Source organism: Alosa alosa, chromosome 9, assembly GCF_017589495.1.
Source record: "Alosa alosa isolate M-15738 ecotype Scorff River chromosome 9, AALO_Geno_1.1, whole genome shotgun sequence".
NCBI lineage: Eukaryota > Metazoa > Chordata > Actinopteri > Clupeiformes > Clupeidae > Alosa > Alosa alosa.
The window spans coordinates 4,292,221-4,312,557 of record NC_063197.1 but is presented as its reverse complement, the minus strand read 5'-3'; the positions used below and the strand labels follow the sequence as shown (position 1 = coordinate 4,312,557).

The 20,337-nt window shown below is 39.9% G+C and overlaps 1 protein-coding gene across 3 annotated transcripts in view; it reads right to left on the bottom strand.

Moving 5' to 3' along the window:
• Window positions 1-17,981, bottom strand: part of lepr (leptin receptor) — a 46,941-nt gene extending 28,960 nt beyond the window's left edge. The window contains exons 1-3 of one of the 3 annotated variants that reach the window (XM_048252760.1): window positions 4,811-5,244; window positions 4,212-4,246; window positions 3,960-4,008 (exon numbers count right to left, since the gene is read on the bottom strand). The gene's annotated coding sequence lies outside the window, so the exon portion shown is untranslated. Of the gene's footprint in view, window positions 1-3,959; window positions 4,009-4,211; window positions 4,247-4,810; window positions 5,245-5,659; window positions 5,679-17,864 lie in introns of those variants that run through there. The other 2 variants (XM_048252762.1, XM_048252763.1) reach the window with 2 other exon arrangements.
• Between the last annotated feature and the right edge of the window lie 2,356 nt (window positions 17,982-20,337).

Sequence of the window (20,337 nt, the reverse complement as noted above, 5' to 3'; positions counted from 1 at the left end):
TGACACAGGAAAAAAGTACTGAACGGATTTCTTCAATACTTTGTGGAAAAGCCTTTGTTTGTAAAGACAGCTTCAAGACATTTCCTGTATGACAAAACGTATTAGTCACAGTATCAGGTGTGATTTTGGCCCATTGTTCTAAACAGATTCCAGGGGTCCCTCTTGTGAATCCTGATCTTTAGTTACTTCCAGAACTGTTTAATTGAATTTAATTGAATTGGCTGCCTTCATCCTTTCTGGAGCTTACTCGAAAGTGGTCCTTGGCTTTTGAATTGACTATCCTTCTGACTCCCCTGGTCAGAAATATTATGAGGAGATCCTGCATGGCAGTGATGTTTCTTCCACTTGCAGATAATGGCTCCCATGCTGCTTACTGAAGATTCTGAAGTTTTGAAATGCATCTGTAACCAGTTTCATTGATATGTTTTGCAACAATAAGGTTGCAAAGGTCTTGGGAGAGCTTTTGCTTTTTTATCCATCATGAAATGTTTCTTGTGTGACACCTTGGTAATGAAAAACCTTTTTATAGCCCATCAATATACTAACCAAGCCTAAGATATTAATTTGCACAGATAGAAAGGATAACTACTCTAACTACTTACAGATTCCAGCTCGTTCCTTCCCTTTCCCTTTGCCTTAGTGCTTTTTTCTTAGCTTGTTCAATACTTTTCCCTGTGTTATTCCACTTCATTACACATGACTCTACTTATGGAGTTGTTTGGATTTTTTTATGTGTGGATTACCTGAGTTATTACTAATGCCTGGTGAAAATGTTGTACCCCCGTATTCCACTTTTCATGGGCCCTCTCCTCCATTGGGGCCCTATACTTCCCCTCTCCCCAGTTCGACCCTTTTAATCTGCTGAACCTTCTGCTTGTTTCCAAATATAAAAAACAACTCAACATTGGCCTCCCTGCCTCAGCTGCCTGTGAGGGGCTTTTCAGTTGGATTACTGTTCACTGCAAAGTTTAACGCAAGGATGAGTGCAACTAACTTTGAAAATCAACTACTGCTCAAACTTAAAGGAGAACTCCGGTGATTTTTCACATAGATCTCCATTTCTCAACGCCACCGAAAGTGCTGTCGGTATGAACAAAACTGAAACAATCGGTTTTACCTAGCTCGAAGTTGCTGCAGCTACTGGCTACACACTGGGGAGCATGAACATGGCTGCAGCAACTCGAGCTGGGACCAAAGTCCTTTTCAGGCAAGTACCCTCCACTCGGGCGCCATATTGCAACACTTTTGGGCACTTATTATCGCATCTATTTCGGCAGAAATGCGTTGTGCGTAAGGCTTCACAACACCAATCTTGCTCCAGCAGCGAGATCACTACAGATGATTGGCACGATGTCTTCACAGCACACCACATGATTGGCTCAATGTATTTTACAACACACCACATGATTGGCTCAATGTACTCACATGTCAACGCTTTGCCGCTGAAGGGTTGTGATATTTGTAGACAACTGACTAACCCCATGCATTACTATGGATTTTTTTTTGAGTGCTGTATCTCCTCATTAGAAAGTCTCTGGTAAAACTGGTTGTTCTGGAACCCCCAAAAAAAAAAAAAAAAAAAAAAGTAACTTTTTTACTTAAAGTACATTTTAAATGAACTACTTTTTACTTTTACTTAAGTACATTTTCAGATCGGTATTTTAACTTGTACTTGAGTAATGTTTCATCAAGGTATTGGTACTTTTACTTGAGTACGATATTTTCGTACTTTTTCCACCTCTGCCCTTTCACACGTTCTAATCTAAAAAAGACTCATCTTGACGCCAAGTCTCCTAAAGTTTAAAGGTTAGAATAGTTTGACCCTTATTCTGGAGAAGAGCCGTTGAAATATACCACCCTCAACAGCTACAGTATTTGAGGGTCTGGTATAGACAGATAACCAATTAACCCCCCAGGGCATGTGTGACTATTTGTGCCTGCATGTCTCTGCATGAGACTGAGCACTGCAGTAGTTTTAGACATTTACCAGATCCATCCAGTGTCTACTGACTACATAGGCCTTCTGTACATTACTTTTATGGAAAAAGCAGGGGGGGGGGGTTAATTTCCCAAACTTACTGTTTCCTTATAAATTGTAGAAATTAGGGAATATTTCCAGTGAATTATCGAGTGACTGTTGACATGGTCTAGATGTTTATGGAAGGTCTGTTAGTCATTTGGTGATGTGCTGCTTTTATTGGCTCAAAGCCACCCCATACCAACCACTCTCTCTCTCTCTCTCTCTGTAGTTGCTTTCAGACATATGTGTAAGTCTGCATGTTCTGCGGATATCAATCTGTTGAGCGTTGTTATCTGTTGTTATCTGAACATGTCAACATTTGGAACACCGAACTTAGCCGGCTCTGGGTTTGTGTCAATTTGATTGTGATTTTACTACAATTGGCCATAAAATTACAGTGAATATAGAGCGGAAAGCCGTAATTTTACGGCAATTCCTTGTATGATATTTTACCATAATTTTACGGTAACCAGGCGGCAACTTTTGCTGCCGTGCCTTTTACCTCTTTTTTTTTTTTTTTTGCTGCTGTACATTTTAATGTTTTTTTTAAAATATATTTTCTCTTATTTCAGACATTTTACATGGTCAAACCATATACCATTTAAAAAAAAAAACATCATAAAAATACACCATAAGTTAGTTCCAACAGTTATAAGTTTATTCTAACATCAAATGAGGCATTGCATTTCTACAGTTTCCACGTAATTTACAGTGCATTGTAAAACAAAATATCATTCCTCAAAATATTTGAGAAAAACGATGGCTTAAAACTACTTTAACCATTCTTGTTGTGACAACTTAAAACTTTGTTGTAGCTACTCAATTCATTTCAGGAAACCGATTGCCTTAAACCTTTTAATTTGGTTTTAACACACTGAACTCATATCTAAACAGTTTATTTAGCTAAGTGCCAAACACTCATAACTGAATACATTCATTCAATATAAAACTCTGTGATTTGAAAAGTTTTAGGCAATGCAAGCCAAATTATAATTATTAAGGCAATCTACAAAACCTGTTAACTTCACTCCAGATCATTTGTAGCTTGGGTTTGATGGCTTTCTCCCATCATTGATCAAAATTGAAGACGATAACCTGAATGAACTCAATGAAGCCACTTTGCTCCTCAGGGTATCTCAAAAAGGAGATCACAAATCAGTCCCATTATTTAGACAATCAGAAACACATCCCAACCCTTAAAATTGAGTGGAATAAGATGTGCTATTAAAAAAAGACAAGAGTCTAAAAATACACCAAAATTCAATATCAAACTCTAGCAAAAGCCAGCATATTGTTCAGGAGAGGGTGCTCAATAAAGTAGACAGTGGAGGCTGCTCTTAGCCCCTTTTCAACTTCTGGACCTTACTTGACAACAGGATGTTCTCATATCTTACATTCAACAGCAGTGGTGTCCTAACATATGACAGCAGTGGTAAGATGTCTGCTGGAAGCAATAAAATGCAAATACAAACTTCAGAATTAGGATTTTCCAACCACACAAATGAACGGCCTCAGACAGATTGTGTAAGGGCCTATTTAGACCCGCAAGCATGGCGACTGTGTGTCAGCTTCGTTACCCGTCCGCTTTAATTTTGGCACCGATGTTAACAGGTTAGAGCGTGACACTGCCTGCGTGACACGCGATGTCTCAGGTGTCTTGAACCACGCTGAAAACGATGTGTGTATGCTAGAAATAGGACTGGCGTGTATTTTTTCTGCCGATAGGCAAATGTGTAGAAAGCGCTTCCATTCAAAAGAGACAGTGAAGAGATGCTATAATAGGCAGACTGCCCACAGCAGCGCTACATCCGAGACGTCTCTGGTATGAATGCACAGATAAAACACAATGCAGCAGCCATGGAACAGACACGCAATGCACATGCCACGTTGACGCTCTGAATAGGCCCTAAAAAACTTTGTGTAATACATTGATGCTTACCTGTCATAGATATTGCAAGTTCCGTGGACTGTCCAACACTTCCAAACTCCTAAAATTACACAAAATACCAATATAACAAAATAACAATAAAATAATACAAAGATAGCACCAACCAATATGAATGACATTACTCTTGGACAAAACAAACATAATAGCATTTTACACAAGTAATTTATGAATGCAATACATGTAGCTTAACATTAATAAGAAAAATACCACAAGTATAATAGATTAAAAGGTGTGTTAACTTACATAGCCATTAGATCCAAGGTACTTTCGTTGTTATTCTGCTCATATTCGGCATTGGAGGGACAGAAGGAGAAACATTAGGTTGTTGAATAAAGCTGTAACGTTATTATACAAACAGATCTCTATTGACAACCTATGTTTCTCTGTATTGCATGAAGCACATTACAGCAACAGTGAAATGATAAACTGGTGAACATAGACAACTAAATAATTTTCACATAAACATAATGCTTAGCTGCTACAGGATTGTTTAATCTGCATTTACCACAAGCCAGCCTTTCTGGAAACTTTTCAATAGCACGATGCTAAAAACGCTGTGCTATGCTAGTTAGCTAAACAATAGCTAGTTGGGTTCTACAAACTTACAAGGACAAAGACAGGTAAAATACACAACAGAGTCCTCCTCCTTAATCTAAATTATGATAGTCATGCATTATTGAAGGCATGTGAACACCATTTGGAAATATCAGAATTCATGGTTAACATGGGCTAGCACTAGCTTGCTAGCAGCAGCTGTTAACATACTTTTAATGTTAGCTAATCATTTGCAGTCGACAGTTTTATTACCACCCGAATATCCTTGCATTATAACTAAACCTTACCTCTGGATAGCTGTGCCTCCTCTTTCACAAAGATTATTCCATCCTGCACACGTGTTTCTCATACTTTAAAAGCTCCTCTGTTGAAAGTTGCTGTGAGTGAGTGAAGAAAAAAGTAACGGTCTTTCCGAGAGTCCGACCAAGCGAACTCCCCTCCCCCAACAACATTTGAGTGAAATGTGTTCAACTTTTTAAACTGCTGCAGAGCGCCAACCAATCAAATTGCAGTTATGCTAATGAGCAAATGCAGCTCTCAAAGTAAATCAAGCTGGAGTTCATAAGATGGTCTGAGACGCCGTATGTGCAGATAAAAGTCATTTGTTTGTTTTTTTATACTTGGATTTTCTGACCACTAGTGAGAAATAGATGCTGTACATTATTTAAAAAGCTGTTATTGTAATCCCAAAAAACGTCTGAAATGTTGTTTGAGCCTATAGCCTACACCATCTAACATTAGCAAGTTAGCAGTCAGTGTTTAAAACACAAAAAAAAAAAATGTGCACAGTATTTTTACGCTGATAACTACTAAATTAAAAGTCTAAACCATTTTAAAATGGTACAACTGTGTTAAAAAACGGTGGATTCTTCTCATTTAAACATTACAGTCTTTGTCCGTGCTTTTACGGCAGTCTTCTTGAAAAAGCTGATTTTACTGTATTTTACAGGTATATTCTCTTATTAAAAATAGAGTATAAAACCGTATTTTTTTTTACGGTAAATGTCAGCTAAAAAACTTTTATTTTTTACAGTGAAATACCTACAGGACTGGAGCTCTGTCTTACTCCCTTTGCCCTCTGTGTATTACACATTGCGCAAATATTAAGAGGGAAAAGAAATCTCTAGTGAGCTTACGTCTAAAGACTGTTTAAGCAGTTCCATACGAAATGTCATGTGCGTTTGTAGGGACAGCCGTTTCCAATTCTTTTTTGGGTGCTTAATTTGTAAAAGATCCTAGTCATCTGACTCAGGAAGGGAAAAATAGGAGCACAAGGCTGTCAGTTGTTTGCTCCATCAGGGGCTGTGTGCCTTTCTTTTACTGTCTATGCTGTGTGCATCTGGCCAGTCTTGGATCTCTATCCAGTGTGGCAGTGGCCCCTCAACTCTACGCCAAGGCCACGGTGCTCTTACGTGAAGAGATCTCCGACTGCCAGAGCTCTTCCCAGAGAGGGTGGGGTTTTCTGGACACAGTTTTTTTTTTCTTTTTGGATTGTGTCAACTTTCACAGTGTGTTGCATCATTTCAGTAGCCGCCTTCAACCGTCTGCTCTCCACCCGTTTCCTGGTTTAGATGAATGAGAATGTCATATATCCTTCTAAAAACAGTAATTCAACATATTTATGCCTCTAATAACCTGACTGGATTGTGCCATAACAGATACAACCCCAACAAAGATCCATCCTACCCCAGGTTTTATAGGGCAGGCTGTAGTCAGAGCCACAGTGCGTGTTGATGAGCCATGATCTGTTGTGGCCAGTGACGCTTTACTCATACCCCCGGGCCTCAAAGTCACCCAGAGACAACCTCAGTGAACCAAGATATACTGCACTGACACACACACACACACACACACACACACACACATGCAGAGAAGCATCCACCCACCCAGTCACATATACGCACACAATACGCACTCTTTCACATATACACATTGAGACAACACAGCATGGTTCACCCATTTATAAGTGAGTGAGTAATCCCCCTACCACATTACAATGACGACTGTGAACGGTGCATCTGGCAAGGACATAAGATAATAATCTTTGATCCGTGCAATGCTCCCCTCCCCATCAGATGTTCTGATACAACCAATAGCGTAAGCGCTCAGGGCTCCCCATTTGGGTGTGTTATTTTATAATAGACAGATGTGAGACTATGAATTACACAAAGGAATGGAAATAAACTATATAGTTAGTGGATCATGGTTTATGAGGAATCTGATAAAAAAGACTCTAGACGTTTAGTCACCTCCTCTCTCATCTAGGGGAATGAAGAGAGTCTCTTGAAGCTTACGGTACATGCATATCATAACATAGATTGTCTGAGATTGAAAACAAACAAATTTAACCCCATAGCCTGGGTAATTAAGTAAGTAAGTCTTTATTTATATAGCACATTTGTATTGGTGCAACCCAAATTGCTCCGCACACAGACAAAACAAGATGCCAGACGGAGCGGTGTGACTCGCCAGCGTAACCGTAATCTAGCACAGACAAATTAACAAATATGGGTGAACCTAGATAAATCTGTGAGCACATTTGAATTTGCTCTGCAGATCCGTCTGGCTACCTTCCTATTCAAGCCCATTTCCAAATCAGCAAAAACCCAGGAACTGACCAATACCACTCCAGGGTTTTATATGATGACCGGCAGTGGAGTGCGGTTAGTGGTGTACTGTGGAACACTACCAATGGCTGCGCCAAGGCCGTAGCCATGAGATCAACATTGGGGGGGACCAAATCTGTGGTGCGGTCTGAATTTCAATACATTTCCTGCCATGCAAAAATATTATTAAAATCACAAACAAGTCATTATAAGTCAATTAGGATATAGGCCTACCAAACTTTTGACGGACATAGGCACGGATGGATTATGAACCCCTGGGCATAGATGTAAAAAACCCTCCCCAAGTTAAGATAGGGGGGCCCGGGGGCATACTCCCCCGGAAGATTAAAAAAAAAAAATGACCCTTTACATTATGACGACTTGTGAGTTTTGTGGAAATAGAAGAGAAGGGCGGAGAAGCAACTTCACACAGTCTTAGGCTTCAGGGCCCCCTGAGCTCTTGGGCCTAGTATTATTCATTCAATAATCCATCCCTGGACATAGACCTGTGGTATGACTCCATTTGTCTCCTAAATATATATTTTAAAAGAAAATACAAACTAGAGTATCTTTGATAACCTCTATTACACTGAATCATAGACTGTATATAGAACTATATATACAGTCTATCCACTGAATGCTTACTCATAGGTTTGGACCTATATCCCAATCATATTTTGTATTTTGATTTATTTGATTTATTATTCTGGTGGCTAATCGCACAATTTTAAGGTAGTTTGAAAGGGATGGGATTCAAGATAGGCTACTAAGACAGGTCCCTATTCTGTCTGACTCACCTCAAGTTACCCTATAGGCTGGTATAGACCCTATAGACAGAAATTACGTTTTGTGTTAACATGTAACACAACCTTTATTTGGTGAATGGAGGTGGAATTTCCTTTCTTTGGTTATTGACTGCGATTCACATTAACTGTAGGCTATCACCGCCAATGTAAAAGTTTTTTCAACTTTTGTGCCGTCGCCACATTTGAGTGCTATGTTTTGCCTGCATGGATGCGCGATTGAGTGCGCATCTAAATGTAACATGCAAGATGCAACAACCATTCCTAAGAGACTTAGAAAACCGGTTCATTTCTGACATTACTACTAGCATATGAATGCATTATTTATGTTGTAAGACATGTGAAAGAAATGAATGACACAGGCACGCATAAATTCAAATAAAAGGACACGACGTTTCACTTTCGCTATCATTGCGAGAAAATAGGCTACAATATGGAAAATGCTTCAAAGTTTCCTTTGAGTCTGATCAGCTTCAAAATTAAATGGGTTTCCTTAGACAGTGCTACACCTTTCCAACAAGTTTTGTTAGAATTGTACCGGTATATTTTGCAATATTTTTATAGCCCACACTGGGTGCAGGAAGCTTTTGATAGCACACGCCTCTAACGAAAAACGCAAAACCACCAGGACAAACCACTCACAGTGTAGGCTACTCTCTCTAAAACCATCAATAGCTCACTAATGTGTGCGTTATTTACGTTTGATTGCATTTCAGATGGTGGGACTTGTTGATTTCCTGTAGTAGCCTATAGCGTTTTTTTCTTTATTTATTTTTCTATGTCCGAATATTGGGGGGGGGGACATTTTGGTCACATCTGAATATTGGGGGGGACACGTCCAATGTCTATGGTGACTACGGCCCTGGGCTGTGCTGATGGCGTCAGTGTCAAACGACACAGACCAGTATGTTCTTTGGAATTAATTAAACAACTGTATTTAAAACCTTCCTTTACGAGATCTTGTCGTTGTACTCATAAAGATTTAGAAATGTAAATTGTTAACAAAAACGCATGTGCAAAATTATTGCCACTCCTAGAAAATCTTAAACGAAATGTAACTGAAACATTTTCATTTAGACCAGTGTTTCTCAAACTTTTTCAGACGAAGGACCACTTAACCAGTAAAAAAGAAACGCACGGACCACCTAGCTAAAAAAAAAAAAGATTAGACCTACTTCAACAGTATAGCCTACACAATAGGCCTACTCACTGAACCACCTTGCTTATTGTCTTTGCACTTTGTTTTAGTGTGTCAGAGGATTCATATGATTTAAACTGGCATATCTTACATAGACAGTGTTGCAGAACTGTTTGGATTTACATACAAGTTGGTTTAATATTGAAAACAACTCATCTACGTATATTATATTTTACCACGTCTGCTCGTGGACCACTTGGGATAGCTTGCGGACCACACTTTGAGAAACACTGATTTAGGCCCTCTCCAAGGTAACCAGAGTGCTTCCAAGCAGTAATCCATGATGTCTTGTTTCTTTAAGGTGTAAAAGTCACACAGGGGTCAAATGCCCTGGTCTTTCCTCAACATGGGGAAGACAAGAAAATACACAATTCAAATAAGTTGAAAGTGTATTGACCTCAGTGAGGAAATGGGTATAATAAACAGGTATTGGCCTGAAAATGGCCATAGTCACAGTTAAACAATAATAAAGAAGTTTCTAATCAAACTATTAACAGCCTTATCTGGAAAATTATCCACATTTATCTTGCCCCTATGCACATGGTAAGAGTAAGAGGATGGTAAAAGTTCCATAAGGATAATTATTGGAGAGATATTCATAAGGGTGGGGTCACCATTTGAAAAACAAACACACAACAACACAAAACCATCAGAAGTGACCTCCATGCTAACAGATTATTCCATTGGCATGCCAGTGAAAGGTCTCTCTTGTCATTCACCTACAAATGTAAATGGCTGTAGTGGTAAGATGAAAAGAAAATGGACCATTTAACCATTCAAGGAGTGTTTAGTGTACATAAAACTAGGTGTACTGCCACTCAGTCCCGCAAAAATAAATCACGCTGTCTCCTACTCCATCCCCTACTCTTGCAACTTGTGTATGTAAATGAGTGTGTGCATTTGCTTTTGTGTAGTGTGCTATGTGTGTGTTTTTGCTTGTGAGTGTGTGTATGGTGGTAATGGGGTGTGTGTGTGTGTGTGTCTGCATGTCTGCTTGCCTGCATGTGTGTGTGTTTGTGTGTTCGCTTGTGAGTGGGTGTATGGGGGTAATGGGGTGTGTGTGTGTGTGTGTGTGTTTTTTATGTGTGTGTGTGCGTGTGCCTGCTTGCCTGCATGTGTGTGTTTTTATGTGTGTGTGCGTGTTAGTGTGTGTGTTTATGTGTGTGTGTGTGTGTGCGTGCATGTGTGTGGGTGTGTTTGTGCATGCGTGCGTGTACGTGTTTGTGTTTATGTGTGTGTGTGCGTGCGTGTGCTTGTGTGCGTGCCTGTGACGGATCAAAATGAAAAACAATGGTTCCATGTCATCCTTGTGGGGCTACATACCCACCAAGTTCCGTGCACCCCGGCGGTCTTTCAGTGTCCCGGGAATCGTTTTACTGAAGAAAAAAACAAGACAAAAAAATCCAGAAGAAATAGAGGAAGATTTAGAGAAATTATTTAGTGGAAACAAAATCATTGGAAACAAAAAGTGTGTCTACCGTGATTATTTCAGTGTCCTGATCTGAACTCATTCTGCTCATTCAATAAAGCAGTGGAGAGAGGTGTTTGTGAATGAGCCTCTCAGAGTTAATGGAGATTGATCGTTCATATCATGCCTCTTGAATCACAGCAGCTGAACACAACAGTCTGTGACAGGCATTCATTCCACAGTGGAATAAGAGCACTTGAATCACTTGAATACTTCAATATTCTAAGGTAGCATGTTTGCAGAGATGCAGTGCACAGTACTGTGCATCAGGGCACATCCCTCTGGTGTGCCATAGAAAAGTTTATGTTTGCTTTACTTGTTTTTTGCTTTATTTTGGAAACAAAGTCAAAGTTATGACTTATTCATGAGTGAATGTATCTTGTGAATGTGAATGTACCGCCGCCTAGGTAATATATATATAGTAATATTGAAGAGGTGGTTCCAAACGCTATATCATCCGTTTTAATGAATTTTCATTAATATTTTTTTTTTTTTATTTCATTGTTATTCAATTTATCTTTACTCAATCAGAACAACACAGCTGCAATTTTATTAATATTACCTGAAATTTACAATTAAATAACATAGTGTATTAATGTTTTTAAAAATGGAGATATAGCGTTTACCAAACTCTTCTATTTTAATATTACTAGATATATTACTGTTGTAAACTGATTGCTTTACATATCAATTCAATTCAATTAAAAAAACTTTATTTATCCCCGAGGGGCAATTTTCTCTATGCAGGCATAGTGACATATAAGACATAACACAACATATAAGACAGGACAAAAGAAAGAACAGGACAGACAAAGAAAGAACAGGACAGATGCCGGAGCCAGAGACCCTCGGGGCCAAGATGGCGGCCAAATCCAATAAGGCCGCTACCTGAAAAGGGTTCTATAACTTTTGAACCACAAGAGCTACAAATACAAACTTGATGTCTTTTTCAACTTAATTGATCATGGGAAACACATAGGAATGTTTATATTTATGACCCAGTATATCTCGACCACTTAATCCTCCAATTCCAATATGGCCGCTGTCCAAAAAAGCAGTTTTGACTGTAGTTACACCCTATTATTTGCGCCAATTTATCTACAAGCACCAAATTTGGCACGGATACAGCTGACGGCATACTGAAATTATTTAGCCAGGGCGCCCGAGTTAGTGATCTCTGAGACCAAGATGGCAGCCAAATCCGCCACCTGAAAAGGGATTTGGCTGCATATTTTGAACCAGATGAGATACAAATGTATAACTGATACAGTGGGGAGAATAAGTATTTGAACCCATGCTAAAGTTGACTAAAAATTTATCTTAATTTGAAATTGAAAATAGAGAGCGCTGCAAGTGCTGTAAAGCTGGAGTTCGTTGCAGTTCTATATGCATGTGAGGGTGCTTGTACAAACAATGATGGTGGAGACGAGTGATCTGGTGATCGTGAGTGATAATGATAATTCACTGTTGTTTTTTATGTTATTGCTTTTTTTTTATATGCAGTTGTGAAGCAGAGTTTTGGACAAATCGACTATATTGTTCTTTTAACAATTTGCCATAATATAAATACTGCCTTCAAAGAGAAAAACCTTCAAAGTTGTGGTAAAAAAAAATATTTTCAACCACAGTCTTGAAAAGAATACAGATTCCAGACTTAAGCATAAATATAAATATGACAAGCATACATATAAATTTGCCAATGGACTTCTTGTGGTCAGTAAACATAAAATAGACATCACATCCTATTTTGTAGCGCATTTGGTTCAAAATATGTAGCCAAAACACTTTTTTACTATTTACAGCAAATTATAATAAATTGATAAAAGAAATCAATGTAGACATAAGCAGATGGGATATGTTACCGCTTTCACTGTTTGGTAGGGTAGAGACAGTGAGAATGAATGTTCTATCAAGGCTACTTTTCCTTACCTATTAAGGTTCCACAGTCCACATTTAAGTTGCTTGAAAAGCGTTTATCAAAATTTATCTGGCAAAATAGAAGACCAAGAATAAGATTGAAAATATTAATGGCAAGTAAGGAGAAAGGAGGTTTGGGCCTACCCAATTTCAAAATGTACTACTGGGCAGCCCAACTCAGAGCAATAGGGTAGCCAGAGATAAAGAGATTGGATGGGTGTCTATTGAAAGAAATTCCTTATCAGGAATATCATTAAATACTCTGCCATTTCTTAGTCAGCAGTCTCAATTTTATTTTTAAATAAGCAACATATATATTAAGCACAAACTTCGAGTGTGGAATATAGTCCAAAAGCAACTAAGGGGAGGGGTGGCTTTGTCACGGGCTATGCCCATATTGGGAAATATAGAGTTTCTCCCATCTATAGTTGACAGAGTCTATAAAAGATGGTCTGAAAGTGGATTAAAAATAATGAATCAGCTATTTGAAGGAAATGTATTCAAATCATTTTCACAACTCCAGGATCAATTTGGTTTACCCCAGAGCGATCTCTACAGATATCTGCAAATCAGACACTACATCACAAAACACACTGACTGGGACATTATCAAGCAAGGCCCCACTAATATTGAAATGCATTTCATACATATATTACAACAACTCCTAACAACAAAACATCAAGTGTCTCTCATCTATAAAAAGCTAATGGCTGACACATCTCATAACACTCTACATATCAAAGTGGAATGGGAAATGGAGCTTAATGTCACCATAGAGGATGATAAGTGGGAGGATATATGCTCTGAATGTCATAAGGGGATTGGGAGCCAACTGTGGAAGGAATTTGATTGGAAAGTAAAGATGAGTTTTTTTAGGACCCCTTTAAAAGTCAGTGTTTTTAATAACAAATGTAATAACAAGTGTGTGAGAGATTGTGGGATGGTTGGAGACCATACCCATATATTCTGGGATTGCCCCAAAATACAGACATTCTGGAGAAACATTAAAGATGAATTGGAAAAAATTATGGGTATTAATTTACCTCTGGACCCTGTGTTGTTCTTATTGGACAACATGGCAGAACAAAATTTGACCAAAGACCAATGTTATATTTTACATATCCTTTTGATGACCGCTAGGAAAATGATAACCATTCACTGGATGCAGCCCGACCCTCCCACAATATCTGAATGGATATAGAAAATTAAACATGTCCAAATGATGGAAAATATGACTGCCATTCTACAGCTGAAACTGCCTTTGTTTATAAGGAGATGGACTCTATACACTCTACCCTTACTCTATACATGGGTTGAAAGTGAACAGATAATTGAAAGATGGATATGCCCATGTAATTTATAAATATTATGTGATCCACGATCAAGGTCTTTTTTGTCAGTCTAGCTGAGTGTATGTTTGTCTGTTTTTTTGTTGCTGTTGTTGTTGTTGTTTGTTTTGGTTTTGTTTGTTTTTTTATATCATTATTGTTATTATATCTTAGTTTTGTTGTTGTTGTTGTTGTTGTTGCCCTTAGTGTATTGTGTGGTTATGTTTGCCTGTAAGTTATGTACTGGCAATAAAAAAAAAAAAAAAAGATTTGATGCAGGCAAAACTATTGACTTACTAACGAAGGTTTTATAGCAATATTATAAATGTGGCGACAGAATAGCCTAGAACTTGGGTAAGCCTTATGCGTTTAGTAGCCTTTAATTGCGGTGATAGCCAAAACTAATGTGAATCACGGACTATCCTACAACCAAAGAAAGTAAAGGTGATTAGTAGGCCTACCTGCGTTAGCCAAATAAAGGACGGGACTGCACCCTTCACAAACCGTAAAATAAAGTTTATTAGTTTTACAGTAGACTACAGTTGACAGTTCACCATCAGTCCACACAAACAATTCTGGTTTCCTTGCACTAGCCATTTCGCCGTAGCCTATTCTGTCTGTTTTAAAAGCGCACGTTTTGCAAGTTTTGGTGAATTTCTGTAAAGACACAGTGCCCGTGGATGGATCCGTAGGGACGCAAATATTCTTGATACGGTTCCAGGGAAGACGGAGGAAAAAAAGATCGGTTTGGTACGTGTGGACTAGGCCTCAGTTTTCAGTTCCTCCATAGACGATCCCAATTTTGAAAGCGAGGCCTTAGTCTGTTCATGTCCATCACGGTTTTCCGCCCGTAGCTTTTCTAGCTCGGCTAATACCCTGGATTCCATGTGGTGAACGTTAGCACTAGCCTTATCGTCTTCTCCCGTTTGGTTTTGCTTCGGATTTTCATTCTTATCCGTCAAGTTCTGCTGTTTGCCAGCACCTCTGCCTCTAGATGAAGTTGACATCACGCAAATATATTATATCGCCTAGTTTTCGGTCAGTTGTTAGGATTTTTAATAATCAAATAGATGGAGCTCCGTTTTTAGGCTTATGCCTTAGACATGACGTCACCGGAAGTCCCAGTAACTTTTATTTTAACAGAGTAAGTTATCAGTAAAATATAGAGAAGAACAGAGAGAACAGCTTTCGTAATAACTTGTGCAACAGCAACAAAAAAAAAGCTATGGAGCGGCATGGACTAAACGGCCCCTCGGCCGGCGCCGTCTTTGATTCAATACAAGGACACGTTGGATCGCTGCCATAGTTGGTCACCCATTTATAGATCTTAGCCATTTAGAGGCAAATTCTTTGCCAGCTTTTAATTATTAAAAGTGATTGCCAATTTGAACGCTTTAATGACATTACGAAATAGCCTAGGCTAATTACCACCACATTATGATACCAAATAAAGTAAACGTAGGCCTGTATCCATTGCGAACATATTTTTATTAGTCTTAAAATGTCCATAACATAAAATTATCGTTGAGCCACAACATTGTCAACATACTGTACCATAGTTTGACCTGCGCTGCGCTGATTTCTAAAGTCTGCTGCACAGTGGCGGCGACTATCGTCTTGAGCTCAAACAACGCTAAGAGCTTACGAATGATCCAGACCAACCTTACGAACGTGTGACTTACAGAAGATATACTAAGCGTATGAACGTGTCGGGAATCGTGCCATAACGTTAAAGGAACCAAATGTTCATTGTGGCCAAAACTGGTACTGCAATCACTTTCAAAATACTGAAGAGCGGTGTATCCCCTCCCCGTCCCCCCTGACTCGAGGTTGCCAACCCTGATGGCGAAACACTACTGACTTCGTGATTAGTAGATAGGTGGAGGGTGGTGCATCAGGCCAAAACACAACATGACATGACAAAACACAACATCAACATCAGTTGAGGGCTGCAACTTCACTTTTTAAATGACAATATCCTGGCCGGACTACTGTTGTCAGTGATATAAGTATTTGAAATGAACATGATTTCTTAATGTCTAGTGACATATCAGGGCCATTTTATGATTAATTGAAATATTTGTATATTTAATATATACATACGGTTCCTTTAAGAGAGATGTTAAGGAATAGGTTAAGAACTACTTAGCGATAAGAACGTTTTGGGGAACCAGCCCCAAGCTGACAGGACAAAGTGGTGGATTGCACTGGTCTCATAATGTATGCCATTTGGTCATGTTCCTGCGCCCACTAAAGGTTATAGAAAATGGTCTGGTCCAGTGCTGTACAAAGTGTGAAGAAAAGAAGAACTCTAGTTCATTACATGGTACTCTTCTTTGCTTGCCTCCACTCCATATCTGAGCCCAACCTTCTGTGGGCTTTAATCCTGCTGGGAATCACAACAGCACCCAAAACAACAGCATAGGTGCTGCAAGAGGCTTGAGCGCGGAGTGTGAATGTGGGCATGATTCAGCCGCCGCTAATTGACCATTATAATAAATCAGCATGCATCTTCCTGGAAGCTCGAGGGGCAGCCGCTAGCTTCGGCAGCCGCACGGTCCATCAGCACACGAGTCCAGCTACTTCACCCCATTGTCCCCTTTGGCCATCATTGTCCAAAAGTCATTAGTGTTAATGCCAACTAAACCAAAGCATCACAACACCGCCCCATCCCACCCAACCGGCATGCTTGCGCAGAACACATAATTCTCTCTCAGTCAACACAGTACATCAGCACTCCATAAAGCTGCCTGTGCATCCTTAATGAAATCCTTTCATAATGGCACCTGGGGCCGGGCTTCTGTCCACCACTCTTCAAAATCATGTCAGCACATCTGTGGTTTGACTACTAAACACGCAGTGTTTACAAACAGCACCAGCTACCCACAGGCTAGGCTGTTATTTTCTGTGCATGCCTGAGAGTAGAGACAGTGCTGGATGCTAGCTGACACATAGCTTTTTCTCCAAGTGAATACAGTAATGTTGTTAGAGGGGCTCACTGAGAAGCTGTTGAGGAGAGCGAGGGGCACCTGCAGTCTTGATGTTACAGTAATACAATAGAATGCAATACTATTAAAGAGGAAAGAACACCGAGAATGGCTGATAAAAAGGCCATATTGTCTGTGAAGAGACTGACCCCAGTAACTACCAGGGTAAGCAGCTGACATAAGCTGGACCTTATTGGAACATGCTGAAATGAGAGGAACATGACTTGACATAACACTTGGCAGTAAAAAGAGAGAAAACCAAAGAGAGCAGGAGAGAGAAAAAGACAGATCCATCTGAAAACGGAACCCGAAACCAAACGTGTGAGAAAAGAACGCAGAAGTAAAGCATGAGAAAGAGAGAGGAAACAATATATTACCTCTTACCTAGAAACGTAACGCATCATAGTGCATTAGGGCTATCTTTAACAAGCCAGCCATCATTATTCAGTGCTGCAAATAATAACCAGACCTCATTTATGTTATAGATACAATCAGTTGGAGTGTGTGCTCAAAAAAGCTCCTCTGACCCCAGCTTTCACAATAACAACAGGAAATAACATCCATGGGTCATTTGAAGATGAGAACAAATATAACATTAAAGTTATACAATCCCTTTACTTATTGCACAGCACAACTGCACAGCATGATGCTACATAAACAACCCATTTTCTACAAGGTTCACACGCAATGTGTAACATGCTTCTCATAGAGTCATTGCCTTCAGTTCATTACACAGAGCCCTATAATGCCAGGGATACATTTGCTGAACGGATCCCTGGGTCTCCAAATCTCCATAGCGCTATAGATTTCAAAGCAGAACAATATACTGTGCATGACCACATCTTGCCAATCACTTTGGGAGACTCACACTCGTAGGAAACAAAACAAAATATGTTGTCTTTGATGAAACAAAGTTACTCACTGTATTAATCAAAGTTAATCAACATAGCTACCCAACTCAGTTCTATAATAACTCTTACTCTGACTAAACCTCGCCACAGACGCCAGGCTCCGGACACAGCAGGCACACTCACCTGTCACTGGTTGCTCATAGGGCCGGTGTGGAGCTGAATCATATGGCACATTGTAGTGATTTGCTCAGGTAGTTTTGTTTGGCTCAGGTCAACAGGCAGGCGATGGAGGGACTTGAGTTGCTTCTCCACTGGTCTCTGGGTAAACGAGCGGCTATTCTGAGCTGGCTCACCTAGAATACACACCAATCATCAATCACTGCCACTGTGCGCTGTGAAACACGACACTCTGTGTGTGTGTGTGAGAGAGAGAGAGAGAGAGAGAGAGAGGCAGAGAGAGTGCATTAGTGTTTATGTTTAGGACACAATGTGAGAACTTTGTCACTCTACCCGGGGCATGAGGCCACTGGACTAGGACGCTTGCCAGAAGTCTAGCATGCCACTGACTCTGAACAGTTGCACCCCACTGGTTGCTTGCAGTCTGATAAGCATCTGCATGCGATTTGGCATATGGCTTTATGTTGCAATCATATAGGGACTTTTTCCAATGCTTCTTTGCACATAAAAATTAATTAAAAGTGCACATGTGCAAAACATGTGTGTGTGTGTGTGTGTGTGTGTGTGTGTGTGTGTGTGTGTGTGTGTGTGTGTGTGTGTGTGTGTGTGTGTGTGTGTGTGTGTGTGTGTGATGTGAGTGTGTGAGTGAGAGAAAGTTTGTGTGTGATGGAGCGAGAGTGACAGACAGAGGGAGATGGAGTGTGTGTGGGTGTATGTATGTGTGTGTGTGTGTGTCTGTGATATGCTGTTGCACCTCATAAGGCAGGATGCTCATGCCCTCTCCCTCCTCTGCTCCTATGATGGTCTGTGATAAGAAACATGTGCTCACAGTGTGGCGTGGCCCATCTGCGTGGTGGATGTTTGTTTGAGTTCCCCATCTCTGTCCTCGATGAGATCTACACCCTGGGGTGCTTTGTTCTAGCCTTAATCTATTACACCTGATTCTGCTGTGCAAATGCTCGCAAAGACACAAACAAGTCTGTGTAAATAGACTCAAGTGCATGTAGGTCGAAAGGTGTGTTTAGCTGTTTAAGATTAGGATGATTTCTACTGGTTCACATCATATGCACCATGAATCTATAGAGTTAATAGACTAAACAGCAGTATTCATTTCAGATTCTGCAATAAAGGTATTATCCAAATCATGGTGTTTAGTGTCGAAAAATAAATCTTTCTTGAGTATAGAGTCATATATCATAGGTTCTAATGTCACAACTTGGATAGCCCTCACAATGCTTCTGTGTTCAAAGCAAATAGTCTGGTATATTAGATTCAAGGATTTATCATCTTAACCACAATGTTGTTTGCCAACAGTGCAATGTTACATGACTCGCCCACTCAAATGTGAGCAATTCACAGACTCAATATTACACAAGTGACAGTTTAACAAGTGATGGCAAGTGGAACTCACCTTTGTCCAGGTCGGCTCCACCCTGTTGTCTCTGACGGTTGGACTAAGGTGTCCAGCCCCAGTAACAGATTAAAAATACACCGGCGATCCCCAGCAGTGCTCCTACAGCTGTTTGCATAACACAGGGAGAAGAGGTGGAGGGCACTTCCCATCAACGTTTCTGATCGTATTTACTGCTATTATTACCTTATTCACAGAGGCAGCTGCAGCCCTATATCCTCTGTGACAGTAAGGCCTAATTTAGACATCTATTTTTAAACTGCTAGGAAAGTGTATGGACCTGTTTGCCATGGATTAGCTCCATAAACTGCATAGTTTCAGATGTGCTAAACTCCCGAGCAATAAAACACACTTCCAGCTGTTTGGAAATAGTGACTTCTTCTCATGTCTTTTGCTAGCTCAATTTCATAAGGAAAAAGTCATGCAAAAAAAAACGCTTAGAGAAACCAACTGCACCTCCAAAAAGCAGGTCACTCACAAACCAGGTTGTGAGGATGATACGGGAGACATTGCCAGGTTTGTGATGCCAAAGGAGCGATGCTCTTACTCAAGAACTCAATACTCCCTATAACCTGGCAGGGGAGTTCAGAGTGTGTGGAAAAAGATACTCTCCGGGTGAACATTTCTGCAAGATGGAGAATGTGGCTTATTCAGCTCCTCCGTTCTTCTGGACACCAATGAGAAACACAGGCACGCCACCAAATAAACTGTCCTTGTGCCCTGCCACAAAATGATTCTTTTGGTATGTCAGCAAAAAAAGGACGAAAGCAGAAGGAGAAGGTTAGAGAGAGAGAGAGAGAATGAAAGAGAGAGTGTGATTGAAGAGACATTTGACAAAAGGAGCAGTGCAAGGATTTCTGTAAAATATCTGCAAAACATGGGATTCTGCTAATACATGAATTTACCAAAAGCTACACACACAAAAATTGGGGATTAGGAACTATGGTAGCCCCAAGCTGGCATCCAGTTACATTTAATTTAACCCTTTTTTCAGACATCGAGTTATTTCACTTTTTCTGAGAGATCAACTTATTTATATTTAAGATCACTCATTCCTCAGAGAGCCAG